The 12,911-nt window shown below is 42.6% G+C and overlaps 1 long non-coding RNA gene across 2 annotated transcripts in view; it reads right to left on the reverse strand.

Annotated features, from left to right (window-relative positions):
* Positions 1-12,468, reverse strand: part of LOC141501475 (uncharacterized) — a 33,814-nt gene extending 21,346 nt beyond the window's left edge. For both annotated transcript variants that reach the window (XR_012472249.1, XR_012472250.1), the window contains exon 1: positions 12,058-12,468. This is a non-coding gene — a long non-coding RNA (uncharacterized LOC141501475). The remainder of the gene's footprint in view (positions 1-12,057) is intronic.
* Positions 12,469-12,911: the final 443 nt, after the last annotated feature.

The raw sequence follows: 12,911 nt of genomic DNA on the forward strand, positions 1-12,911 counted from the left end.
AGGGAATGCCCATCAATTAGGGAATGGTTAAATAAGCTATAGTATATGAATATGGTATAATATTATTGTTCTGTAAGAAATTATGATCAGGCAGATTTCAGAAAAACCTGGAGGACTTATATGAACTGATGCTTAGTGAAGTGAGCAGAACCAGAAGAACATTGTACACATTAACATCAGCACTGTATGATGATCAACTATGATAGACTTAGCTTTTCTCAATGCTGCAGTGACCAAAGAATTCCAAAAGACTTATGAAGGAAAATGCCATCTATAGTCAGAGAAAGAACTATGGACTCTGAATGCAGACCAAAGTATACTATTTTTATTTTTTAAATTTGTTTTATTTTTTAATTCTTTCTCATGGTTTTTTCCTTTTTACTCAGATTCTTCTTTGACAATATGATTACTATGGAAATATATTTTATATGATTGTACATCAGTGTATCAGATTACTTGCTGTCATGGGGAGTAGGAAGGTAAGAGAGGGAGGGAGGGAGGGATAAAAATGTGAAACACAAAAATCTTACAAAAAAATTAATGTTGAAAATTATCTCCACATGTAGACCCATCTGGGATCTATTTGTATGACATGTGCAATGGAGGAGAAGCAGGCACAAATGGATGGACATACCACTGAAATAAGCAGCAGTGGCCTTTCAGGGACCACACATAGCTTTTCAGAAACCCTTGGTCTTGTCTCTCAGGAAGCTGGGACTTCTCTATTATTCACAATCACGGCTTTCAGCTCAACTTGCCTCAACAAAAAGAACACTTGTTCTTCCTCCTCTTCCTTCCCCCAACTTCCCAGTAGGCAGAGGAGCATGGTTGTTCCTCAGGCTTGAATGAAGTCACAAATTATAAGCCTTCTAGTGAGATGGAAGCCTAGCAGGCCTTACCTTCTACCCCATTACATAAAGTGTCCTACAGATCTCTATGCCCTATTCTCTGCCCTGACAGTATGCTTCCAGAACCTTGGACACTATTATTTGATTACTAGTCCTACCATTAGAACTTCCAGGCATTTCCATCCTTTCTATATGTTGTCTTTCTCATTTTTAGAATAAGTATCTTGAGATCAGGAACCATCTTGTTTTTCCTATTTGCAGCCTAGAAACTGGTTTAGTGGTTGACATAATATTATTGCTCAGTCATGTTCAATTCTCCATGAAACCGAGGAGCACAGCACACCAGTGCTGTCCAAGAGATTTTCTTGGCAAAGATCCTGAAGTGATTTGCCATTTCCTTCTCCGGTGGATTAAGGCAAACAGAGGTTAAGTGACTTGCCCAGGGTCACAGAGCTAGTACATGTCTGAGGCTGGATTTGAACTCAGGACTTCCTGACTCTAGACCTCACGCTATCCACCAAGTCACCTAGCTTCTTGCCCTAGAATGTAAAAGAATTTATGATTTTCATATTAATTGATATATATATTATATATATAAAAATAATGAAAACACTAATAATTTCGATTTCTTAGAACTACCATTTCCCCAGCATATTCTGGCTTAGGAGTCAAAGACTTACTGTGCAGTTTAAAGTTCAATCACTCTGACAATCCCTACATTCTTGTGCACGTACTGTGTCTGTGCACGTTAAGTGAAGTGAATCAAAGACTGCATTCCTGTTTCCAACACAGGACTCTGGTTCTGTATCCTATAAAGTAAGCATGATCCCCAAGACTTGAAACAATTAACCTGAGAACTGTTCCCACAACTTCTGAGAACACCTTTATTGCCCTGCACTCTTGGGCTTGCCATGAGAAACTGTCCAAGCCTTAGAAATTATTATGTTATAATCCACCTTCCCCTGCTCCCCATACCCCTTATCATTTGTGATTTATATATATAAACTTTGCATTTATTCCAACAAGATAAGCTCTCTTTCTCAGGAGAATTTCAGATTTGCAAACCTCATTCCTCATTCTAAAAATAATTAATCAAACCACTACTTGAATGCTGATACACCTGCCTCTGACCAGCTCTATTTCTGCTCCAGCCATTCCCAGATTAGAGACCAGTAAAATTCTGTTGGAAATTGTCATATAGTGCCCCCTAAATAACTGCTTTCCCCCCCTTTGTTCTTTCCTTATTTTCTTCTACCAAATCCCCAATCCTTAAGTAATGCCTAATTCCCGAATCCTTAATTCTCTACCTTCTATCTCTTTGAGATCTCATCCATTTCCATTATCTTCTTGAAAAAAAAAAGCCTTTTCTGGTCCCTCTTATTTCTAATATCTTCTCTCTGTTGATTATCTCTGATTTATCCTGTCTATATCTTGTTTGTGCATCATTTTCAAATTGTATTCCATATTAAAGTATGAGTAGAGACTGACATTTAGATTTTCTTTGTACCTTCAAAGTAGGTACTTAAATACTGTTAACATGATTATTTTGATAATGAAAATACAAAAGTGATTATAATGATGCATTAGCTTGAGAGGCAGGTGGTGGATTGGAAAGAGAAGCCATCTCAGAGTCAGGGAGACCTAGGTTCAAATCCTACCTGTGCTATATCCTGGCTATGTGAGTCTGCCCTAGACAATACACCCAGACCAAAATTGCAAAGATGTTGTTTGGCATTGATAGGAGGAGTTCAATTGGTGTCTTTCATAATAGAAAAAGACCATGATATCATATGTTGTTGTTTCTGTTTTTGTAAGGCAACAGGGTTAAGTGACTTGCCCAAGGCCACACAGCTAGGTAATTATTAAGTGTCTGAGGCCAGATTTGAACTGAGGTTGTCCCGACTGGTGCTCTATCCACTGCGCCACCTAGCCACCCCCCATAATACCATATGAATGATGCACATTATGTTGATTACAGGGAGGGAAGTGTTGTGCAAAGACATTCTTCTCACTACTTTTCCAGAACTGTCTTCAACCCAAGGCTTAGTCCAATAGAAAATAGAACTTTTGGGAGTAGCTAGGTGGCACAGTGGATAGAATACCATTCCTGGAGTCCAGAGGACCTGTGTTCAAATCCAAATTCAGACACTTTAATAATTACCTAGCTGTGTGACCTTGGGCAAGTCACTTAACCCCATTGCCTTGGGGAAAAAAAACAATAAAAAAGAAAGAAAATAGAACTTTTGGAGATGGTCTGGATACTTTAGTCTTTTGAATGGGGTTTTTACTAAGTTACTGAGGAAACATAGTGTTACCAAATGCTGGGCAAATTAATCACATCCTGCCTCTTTCATTTGCTATACAGGAAACATATAGAAAGGATGGTCCTCAGTTGCTTCAATTTTCCTCTTTTTTTTTTTTGGCAAGGCAGTGGGATTAAGTGACTTGCCCAAGGTCACACAGCTAGGCAATAATTAAGTGCCCAAGACCACTTTTGAACTCAGGTCCTCCTGACTCCAGGGCTGGTGCTCTATCCACTTCGCCACCTAACTGACACTGCTTCAGTTTTCCATCAAGAGGGTTGCTTTGGGAGGTCAAGGCTGGTGGATTGCTTGGGGTTAAATCACTCAGGTGTCTGCACCAAGTCACCAATGTGTCTCCAGGAAGGTGGGGGGGGGTGGAAGATCAAGGACTGAGAAGGGGTGAACCAACCCAGATCAGAAAAAGAGCAGACTGGGGTCTCAAACAGACCCATGTTGGGATCAGGCCCCTTAGTAGTCCCTGCTAGCATTCCAGTCTGGATGAGATGGGAGATTCAGTTTTTGATGATTTCTGTTTTTGTTTTGTTTTTGCAAGGCAACGGGGTTAAGTGACTTGCCCAAGGCCACACAGCTAGGTCATTATTAAGTGTCTGAAGTCATATTTGAACTCAGGTCCTCCTGACTCCAGGTTTGGTGCTCTATCCAATGCACCACCTAGCTGCCCTGAGATTCAGTTTTTAAAAACAAAATGAAACAGAAATAAAAAACTAAGCTTGAAAACAGCCTTGGAGTCTTCTTCCATCTCTAAATTTATGATCCAAGAAATTACAGGTCTGAAAAAATTGACATCATAATTTTATATTTAAATAGGATTTTCAAAGCATTTTACAAATATCTCATCCTTATACTCACAACAACCATGGAATGGAGATGCTATTATTAATTATCCTGATTTTATAGATGAGGAAACTGAATCAACATGCCCAGGGTCACATAAATTTATAAATTTGAACTTGGGTCTTTCTTACTCCAGACAACTAAGTGGAGCAGTAAATAGAATCTGGAGTCAAGAAAACTTGAGTTCAAACCTGGCCTTAGACACTTGCAAGCTGGACCAGTCACTTAATCTTCTTTTCCTCAGTTTCTTCATCTATAAAAATGAACTGGAGAAGGAAATAGGAAATCACTCCAGTAGATTTGCCCAAAAAAACTCCAAAAAGGGTCATGAAGAGTCAGGCTTGAATGAGACAAATGAACAACCAACTTCCTGACTTCACAGTCAAGAATGCTATCCACTGTAACAACTCGTTAACTTTTATGAAATATAAAATATACGTGGGTCACCTTGAGAAGCAGAAGATGAAACTTAGAAAGTTTAGATAAGGCATCATCATATAATAGATAAGAGCACTGAACTTGGAGTCTGAAAGATCTAGGTTCTAGTCCTGCCTCTGACTGGATAACACTGGGGAAATCACCACACATCTCTGAGCCTCAGTTTCCCTCATTTACAAAACAAAGGTGTTGGATTCAGTGGACTTTGATGTCCCTCTAGTTCTAAATCTATGATCCTATCAAGCTAGGACTATCCTGCTTACAATCCTTCCACTTGGGTAACAGAACACACATACAGCCCTGGGGACAACATAATGAAGCTTCCAATACAAAGAAGCAGAGCCCCAAGTGATGGCTGGCATGTGAGGGGAAGGTCATGACTGCCTCCGGGGTCAGCACAGGCTTCCTGAAGTGGGAGGACGACAGACCATTTTGGATTGGCTTTAAAGGGTGGGCAGGGATGCAGTAAGGGAGGAAGAGAGTGTGTGCAAAGGAACATGCCAGACTTAGGAAGAACAGAAACAATGAGGCAGAATACCATCTCATCTGGTGTGTGTGTGTGTGTGTGTGTGTGTGTGTGTGTGTGTGTGTGTGTGTGTGAGAGAGAGAGAGAGAGAGAGAGAGAGAGAGTCCAGGGAGGGTGAAGCTAAGAAGGAATCCATTTTGGCTGGAGTCTTTAGTACATGGACAGTGCAGATAGGCAGAATGATAGGAGGAAGGATAGGGATGGGTCCAGACTACTCTTCACTGTTCTCTGGACATTTATAACTGGATATTCCATCTCGACAGAGCCAGAGGCACCCATCCCCCCCTGCCAATCTAAGTCCCTTCCCAACTCTCCAGCCTTTGTTAATTAGTGCCAACATTCACCTATCTAAGTGATGCTGGGCAAATCATTTCACTTCTCCTTGCCTTGGTTTCCCCATCTGTCAAATGAAGCCATTGGATTAAATGATCTCTAAAGCTTCATTTAGCTCTGGCTCTATGATCCTCTGAAAGTCCATTCCCTCTTCATCTCTCACATCTAGTCAGCCCCTGGTTGTCATTTCTCTTGATGTGGAACACCTACGTATCTCCTTTCCTTGCCCATTGCTGCCACCCTAGTTCAGGTCTGTCATGTTATAATTACAGCTGTGACCTTACAATGAATTAAGTCCAATCTCCTTATTTTTGTGGATGAGCTCCAAGAGGTAAAGAGACTGCCCCAGACTGTGACAGTATTTATTCATTCATTGAATAAACATTTATTTTTTTAAAAATCATTAAGTGTTCGTTATTTTAGCTCTATCTAACCACAGCAGGGGAAAAACTGGAAGGACATGACAAACCACTCCAGTTTTTGCCAAGAAAACCCCACTGAAGTATTGGCACAATATCATTCCTTATAATTAAAAAAAATTATCAAACATTATGGTCCAAAGGATCATGAAAAGTCAGACATAACAACTCCTTGAGTATCTCTTCATGTCTTCTCTGCACCATTCCCCTTACCTGAAACTTCCTCTGGTCTCCATCATATTCTTGCCTCTCTATCCCAAGTGACTTCCAGACCTCAGTTTCCCAACACTCCTCTTTGTGTTTTCTTACTTCATTTGAAAATAAACTTCTTGAGGGCAGGGACTTTCTAGGCAGTACCTATCTGTAATCCCAATGTTTGCACAGTTGCAAACAATAAGTATTTAATTAATGCTCTGCTGGACTATCTAGTTCTACAATCTAGCTTGCTCCAGATGCCATGCTTCACATCCCATCCAGCCACAAGAAATTAGGTCATATCTTGTGGCCTGCTGAGTACCTCTCTATTCCCCTCCCCACTTCTTACTTTACAAGAAAAAGGATGATGAGGGTTCTCTAGTTCCACTTACCCTCCTACAACTACCCACATCAAAACTCTTCTCCTTTTGTCACCACGCTCCACTATATATTGTTTCCATAAAATGTAAGGAATTTTTTCACTTTTACATTTGCATCTTTGTTGCCTCATATGCAGTAGGGACTTAATTGATGCTTATATGTGGATGTGTGCATATTTAAAAAATGATCCTATTTTATAATATATTTCAGAGAAAGGAAGATAACACAAAATGAAAAGAAAAATGGTAAATATCATCCCCCTACTTTCACATCTTTACCAAACGTTGTTTATATTTTGTTATATAAAATAAAATACTCTTTCACATATGTTAGAAGGTTAAGCTTAGGTTTGGCTTGCAAGGTGGCGTAGTGGCGTAGTGGATAAAGCACCGGCCTTGGAGTCAGGAGTACCTGGGTTCAAATCTGGTCTCAGACACTTAATAATTACCTAGCTGTGTGGCCTTGAGCAAGCCACTTAACCCGATTTGCCTTACAAAAACCTAAAAAAAAAAGATATCTCAAAGGGTGTAATCAAGAGTTCTATTTTGACTTTTGCTTTAATGAAGATAATTATTAATGATTATGGTCTGCACCACATTCAAAAGGTTCATCTTCCAAAAATTCCTAAGCTGCAAAAGGCAACTGAAGACAAATACATTCCTTTAATAAATGTTAATTCATTCATTCATATACTAGGTATTATATGAGACACTGGTGATACAAAGGGAAAAAAGGAAAGTCTACACCTTCAGAAAACTTACAGCCTATTGGAATCATGGGCTTAGAGATTTAGGGGTAGAAAGGATCTTAGGATATGTTAAGCCCAATCTCCTTTTTTAATAGATTAGAAAATGAGATCTGAAATGTTGAGGGATGAGCCCAGGATCCCACAGCCAACAAATGTCTGAAGTGGAATTTGAACATAGATCTCCCTGATTCCACTATCCATTAAACCATGGTTCCTCATTGCTTCCCTAGAGACATGACATGTGAGCTAACTGTGCAGTGCTCAGGTGGCAATTGCAAGGTGCTCTGCTCCAATCCATCCTCAGCTGCCAAGGTGATTTTTCTCAATTATAGGTCTCACCCCAGCAACGCCTTGTTTAGCACCTAAATCTCTTGCTAACATTGCCTCATTTTACTGTTCTTGTCTTCTTATACCTCACTTTCAGATCCAGCTGCTCCAGCCTCCTCAATGTTCCCAAATATGATGCTCCTTTAGCTGTTACCCATATCTAGAATGCTCTCCTCCTTCCTCACATCTAATACTTAATTTCCTGACTTCCTTCAAGACTCTGTTCAAACCCCATCTCCTGTAGGAGACCTTTCCTGGTGCTCCCAGATGCTCTTACTGCCTTCCCCTCTCCTTGTGTTCAAATCTGGCCTCAGATACTTGACACTAGCTGTGTGTGACCTTAGGCCAGTCACTTAACTCTGATTACCTCTCATCCAAGGCCATATCTGGTCACTGGACCCAGATGGCTCCAGAGGAAAAAGTAAGGCTGGTGACTTAACACAGCACTTCCTCACCCAAATCCAACTCACATGCTTGTCATGGCATCACTTCTCTGATGTCATGGTGTCCTTCAAGAAGGAAGGACAAAAAAATGAAAAAAAGGGCAGCTAGGTGGCACCAGCAGGACTTGAGTTCAAGTCTGGTCTCAGACACTTAATAACTAGCTGTGTGACCCTGGGTAAGTCACTTAACCCCATTGCCTTAAAGAAATATAATTTTTTTTAAATGAGGAGGAACAAACACCATCATCTCCTATATAACTAGTTATTTACATGTTATCTTTCTCATTAAACTGACAGCTCCTTGAAGACAGGGTCTGCTTTTGCCCTTTTTGAATCCCTAGCCCTCAGCACAGTGCCTAATACACATATAGTAAATATTTAATATGTGCTTTTTGCTGGAAATGAATGACACATAATAACAACATTTATCTAAAGTACTGTATTTCATTTGATACTTACACCAAACTGGTGAAACAGTTATTAAAACCCAATATTAGGAAACTGAAGCATGGAGGTCTAGGGTCATACAGCTACTAAGTATCTGTATTCTTGTCTCTTAAGAGCCACACTTCCTCCATTGCACTCCCTAGGAAGACAAGACTTAACCAGATGAGAGCTATTCTCTTCTCTTTTCTTTCTTTTTTTGTTTTTCTTTTTTGTTTGTTTGTTTGTTTGTTTTTTGCAATGGGGCTAAGTGGCTTGCCCAAGGTCACACGGCTAGGTAATTATTAAGTATCTGAGGCCAAATCTGAACTCAGTCCTGACTCCAGGGCCGGTGCTCTATCCACTGGGCCACCTAGCTGCCCAAGAGCTGTTTTCTAAATGATAGATGGTCAGGACAGGTAGAAGTAATTGGATTTGGACATTTTCTGATGACTCTGAAGTGGTAGAGATTCATATAGCATAACTGGCTCTTTGTCTGGAGTTGCCTTCCCTTAGAATTATCTCTAAGAACTCAATGATACATGGCCCTGATTCTGAAACCAGTCCAGAGGCCCTTCAAAAGGAATCCTTTCCCAAAGTAAGTCTTGAAGGAAAAAAAAAAACCTGATGATACCCTCATAATATTTTCTGGAACAGTCCTCTGTATAGCCCCAGTGGAGAAGCAGAAATGTGGACAGCTAGGTGGCGCAGTGGATAGAGCACCGACCCTGGAATCAGGAGGACCTGAGTTCAAATCCAACTTCAGAAACTGAATAATTGCCTAGCCGTGTGACCTTGGCAAGTCACTCTTAACCCCACCGCCTTAAATAAAAAAAAAAAAAATTTAAAGAGAAACAGAAATGTGAGACGTGAACTCATCTCATCCCTGGATGGGATCTGCAGAGGTAAAAGATAGCTGCTGGAAAAGGAGAGATTGGGATACTTTCAAGGTCTCTCTAAAGAACTTTGGAATCAGATGGGAGACACTGATACAGCATGATATGCCCACACAAAGCAAAATTGCAGTAGCTCAAAAGAAAGTGAGATATGCAAATAGAGAGACAGCTCCTCTCCAAATATTGATATGGACTATTTATGTCCAACCTGGAAAGCCTTCTGAGTTCACATTGATCTGATCAGCCACAATCAGACCCATTATGCCTTGACACAGTGATGTCAATTTGGTCCTCTTTGAGCATAAAGGACAGCAGTCATACTAATCTTCTTTAGTCCCTTAAACTAGGGGTCTAGTTCTGTTGCTAACTAGCTATTTAGCCCTGGATAAGCACAATCTGGTCTTCCTTTTTTAACTGATAAAATAAAGATCTCATTAAGTCTACCAGCTTTATGGGGTTGTGCTTCAACCAACCAACCAAGCAATCAATCCAAATTTCATGAGCACCTACTATGACTAAATGAATGAAAAAATAAAAGAATTTATAGAGTTTACTCTCTGCCAAGCACTTAACAACTGAGAATATAAACAGAAAAGCAAGATCAATCCCTGTCACCAAGGGGTTCCTTTTATGGTTAGATCAAATGAGATAATATGAACAGCACTTCAATCAAAAGATTAATTACTAATAATGACTCATTTATACAGTATATTAAAGTGTTTGTGAGAGTACCCCTGAGATGAACATGTCTGTTTTCTATGAGCTACCTCACCAGGCAGGTGCACTGGGCTCAGAGTATGCCATTTGGTTGAAAGGAGCCAATCAGGAACCTGCAGTGAGCCAAAGTCTTGCTCACTCCCAGATGTCTTTGCTGGTGATCCCTGGCTGACCTGGCTGAACTATGCACTGACAGCTGATCCAATCTACATTCAATGTTCCTGCAAAACATCCTGTTTCTGTATCCCACCTGTTTCTGGGATTGTTCATCCTTTATACCACCCCCTTTCAGAATCTTTCTGTGGTTTTCAAGGATAAATTGTCCCTGCCTCTCCTGGGCTGTGGGAGCCTTTGTACTTTGTTCTGAGGACCTCAGCACTAGTGTCTGGTTTCCTTTCTAATTTTAACTCAGCTTTGACACCTCTGCATTTTGAGGGGTGGGCTTGGCTTGGTTGAAATGCTTTACAAATATTATCTCATTTGATCCTCACAGAAACCCTGGGAGGCAGTATTATCCATCCACATTTTATAGATGAGAAAACTGAGACAGAGAGAGGTTCAGTGATTTGCCCAGTTAGTCCCTTAAGACTGGATTTTAATTCAATTCTTCCTAAATGTGGTGGTGCTCTGTCTACTGTAATATCTTATTAACTGGGGGAGACAACACATAGAGATTTCAGCAGTGAAGAAAATCAAGTAAAATCCATAAAGTGTTAAGTATTGAATTTCACACAGAACTTAATTTTTATCCCTTTCATCATCATCCTCATCCTCATTCTCAATTGTCCATGCATATAAAAATCTCAGATTTACAGTGGGGAAGTCCCAGTGTTGCGGCCACCCTCTACTGGCAATGATCTATAATTTAATGGATGAGATTTAGGGCAGGTAGATGACATCATTGTGCATAGAAGGGTCTGAATTCAGGTCTTCACAAGTTCAAATCTGGCTCAGACACTTAATAATTACCTAGCTGTGTGGCCTTGGGCAAGTCACTTAACCCCACTGCTTTGCAAAAAAAAGAAAAAAGAAAAGAAAAAGAAAAAAGAAGAAAACCCCAGAAAGATTGAAATGATAGAACAAAACTGAGTCCTAGAAAGTGGTCTGAGCCCAGAGAAATGGAAGTCCTTGTCCAAAGTCCTACTGCTTCGGTCAGAGGTGGGACTCGTACCTCAAGCCATCCAAGCATTCTCCATGAGAAGAGGCATTTTCATAAAGCTTTCAAATTGGCAAAGCACTTACAAACCTTGTCTCACTTAGTTCTCCCAGAGAATAACAGCCCTGTCAGACCAGAACTCTTTCATTAGTGCCCTCCTTTTATTCACAACACTCTCCCCCTCTCTCCCTTGCCCTGTCTGAGGAGCTCCCTCCTCAGCTTCACCTTTGAGGATTCCCCAGCTCCTTCAGGGTTCAGCTCAGGTGCCACTTCCTTCCTACAACCAGGACTTTCCAATAGTCCCTTAGTAATTAATGAACGCCCTCCACACATTACAAACTGTAAAAACCTAGTGCCTTCCCCATATGACTATAAACACAGCAACTGGCATAGTTTGTCGAACATAACAGGAACTTAAGAGATACTGTGTGTGTGTGTGTGTGTGTGTGTGTGTGTGTGTGTGTGTGTGTGTGTGTGTGTGAAAAGTATGTTTCAAAGAGCTCAGGTGATGGGGTGGGGCTTCCTCTAGCTTGGTCAGCTAGGTGGCACAGTGGCTACAGAGCTAGGCCTGGCGTCAGAAAGACCTGAATTCAAATCTAGCCTCACACACCGGCTTGGTGATGATGATGATGATGTTTGTCCTCCTTTTCAAGAAGCCATGACGTCAGGAAGGTGATGTCATGACAAGCATATGAACTGCATTTAAGTGAGAGGTGGGATGCTGTGCTGAGTCCCCAGCCTCACTCTCTCCCCAGAACATCTAGATCCAGCGGTCAGATATGGCTCAGGATGACTGGAAATGGCCCTGGATTCGAGGCAATCAGGGTTAGATGGCTTGCCCAACATAAGATAGATGGCATGCTAGCTGGGTAACCTTGGAGAAACCACCTACCACGTTTGCCTCAGTTTCTTTATCTATAAATGTGGATAATCGCCTCACTTCCCTCGCAGAGTTGTTAAATGACCCATGATAGGTGTCCTATCGGTTATTATTAAGTGGCAGAGGGGCTGAATCTGAACCCGGATTCTAACTCCAAAACCACACTCACTCTTTTCAGCATCTTTCCCCAACCCGGATCACATTAGCGTGGTGATGATGATGATGATGATGATGATGATGTTTGTTCTTCCTTCTCTAAGAGGCCCAAGAGGTGATGCCCTGAGAAGCACATAGACTGTATTTGAGTGGGGAGGTGCTGAGCTAAGTCACCGGCCTCTTTCTCTTCCAAAGTCTTCTGGGCCCAGCGGCCAGATAGGGATCGGGGCGACTGGAGATGGTTCTGGATGTGAGGGAATTGGGGGCAAGGACTTGCCCAAGGCCTGACAGCAGGAGTCCGAGGCCGCGTTGGAACGCTCACCCTGCCGACTCCGGCAGAGGGGACAGTGGCTAGAGCCCTGGCCTTGGATCTCGTTGTGAGTTCCAGTCCAGCCTCGGCCCCTTCCCCCCGGCGTGCCGGTGGGCCCTCTGCCCATGCCCGAAGGGCCTCCTCCTGATGCCTAGGGAATGAGGCCATCTCCGGCGTTGCCCCCCCTCCCAGCCCGCGCTCCTCCCCCACCTGTCCCACAGCCTCACTTCGCAGGAGCCCCGGGCCCCGGGGTGCAGTGAGCTCATGTGGGAGCCGCGCAGTCCCAACTTGTTTGGGGGCGGGGAGGAAGCGGCGGGACCGGCCTCTGGAGGAGCCCGGGATGCGGGAGGCCCCGGGGGTGGGGACTGCAGGCACTTTCTCCATTTAAAGGGCCCCGGGAACTCCTGCCGCCCGGGGCGGGGGGCTCTGGCGCCTCCGCAGGGAGGGAGGGGGGGGATCCCCGGCCTTCGGCCTCCGGCCCTAGCCCCGCCTCCGGCTCCCTCTCGGGGGGCAGCAGCCCCCCCCCGCCCCAGCCCGGGCCGCGCCCCTCTCCTTCC

The sequence above is a fragment of the Macrotis lagotis genome, chromosome X (assembly GCF_037893015.1).
Source record: "Macrotis lagotis isolate mMagLag1 chromosome X, bilby.v1.9.chrom.fasta, whole genome shotgun sequence".
In the NCBI taxonomy this organism is placed as follows: Eukaryota; Metazoa; Chordata; class Mammalia; order Peramelemorphia; family Peramelidae; genus Macrotis; species Macrotis lagotis.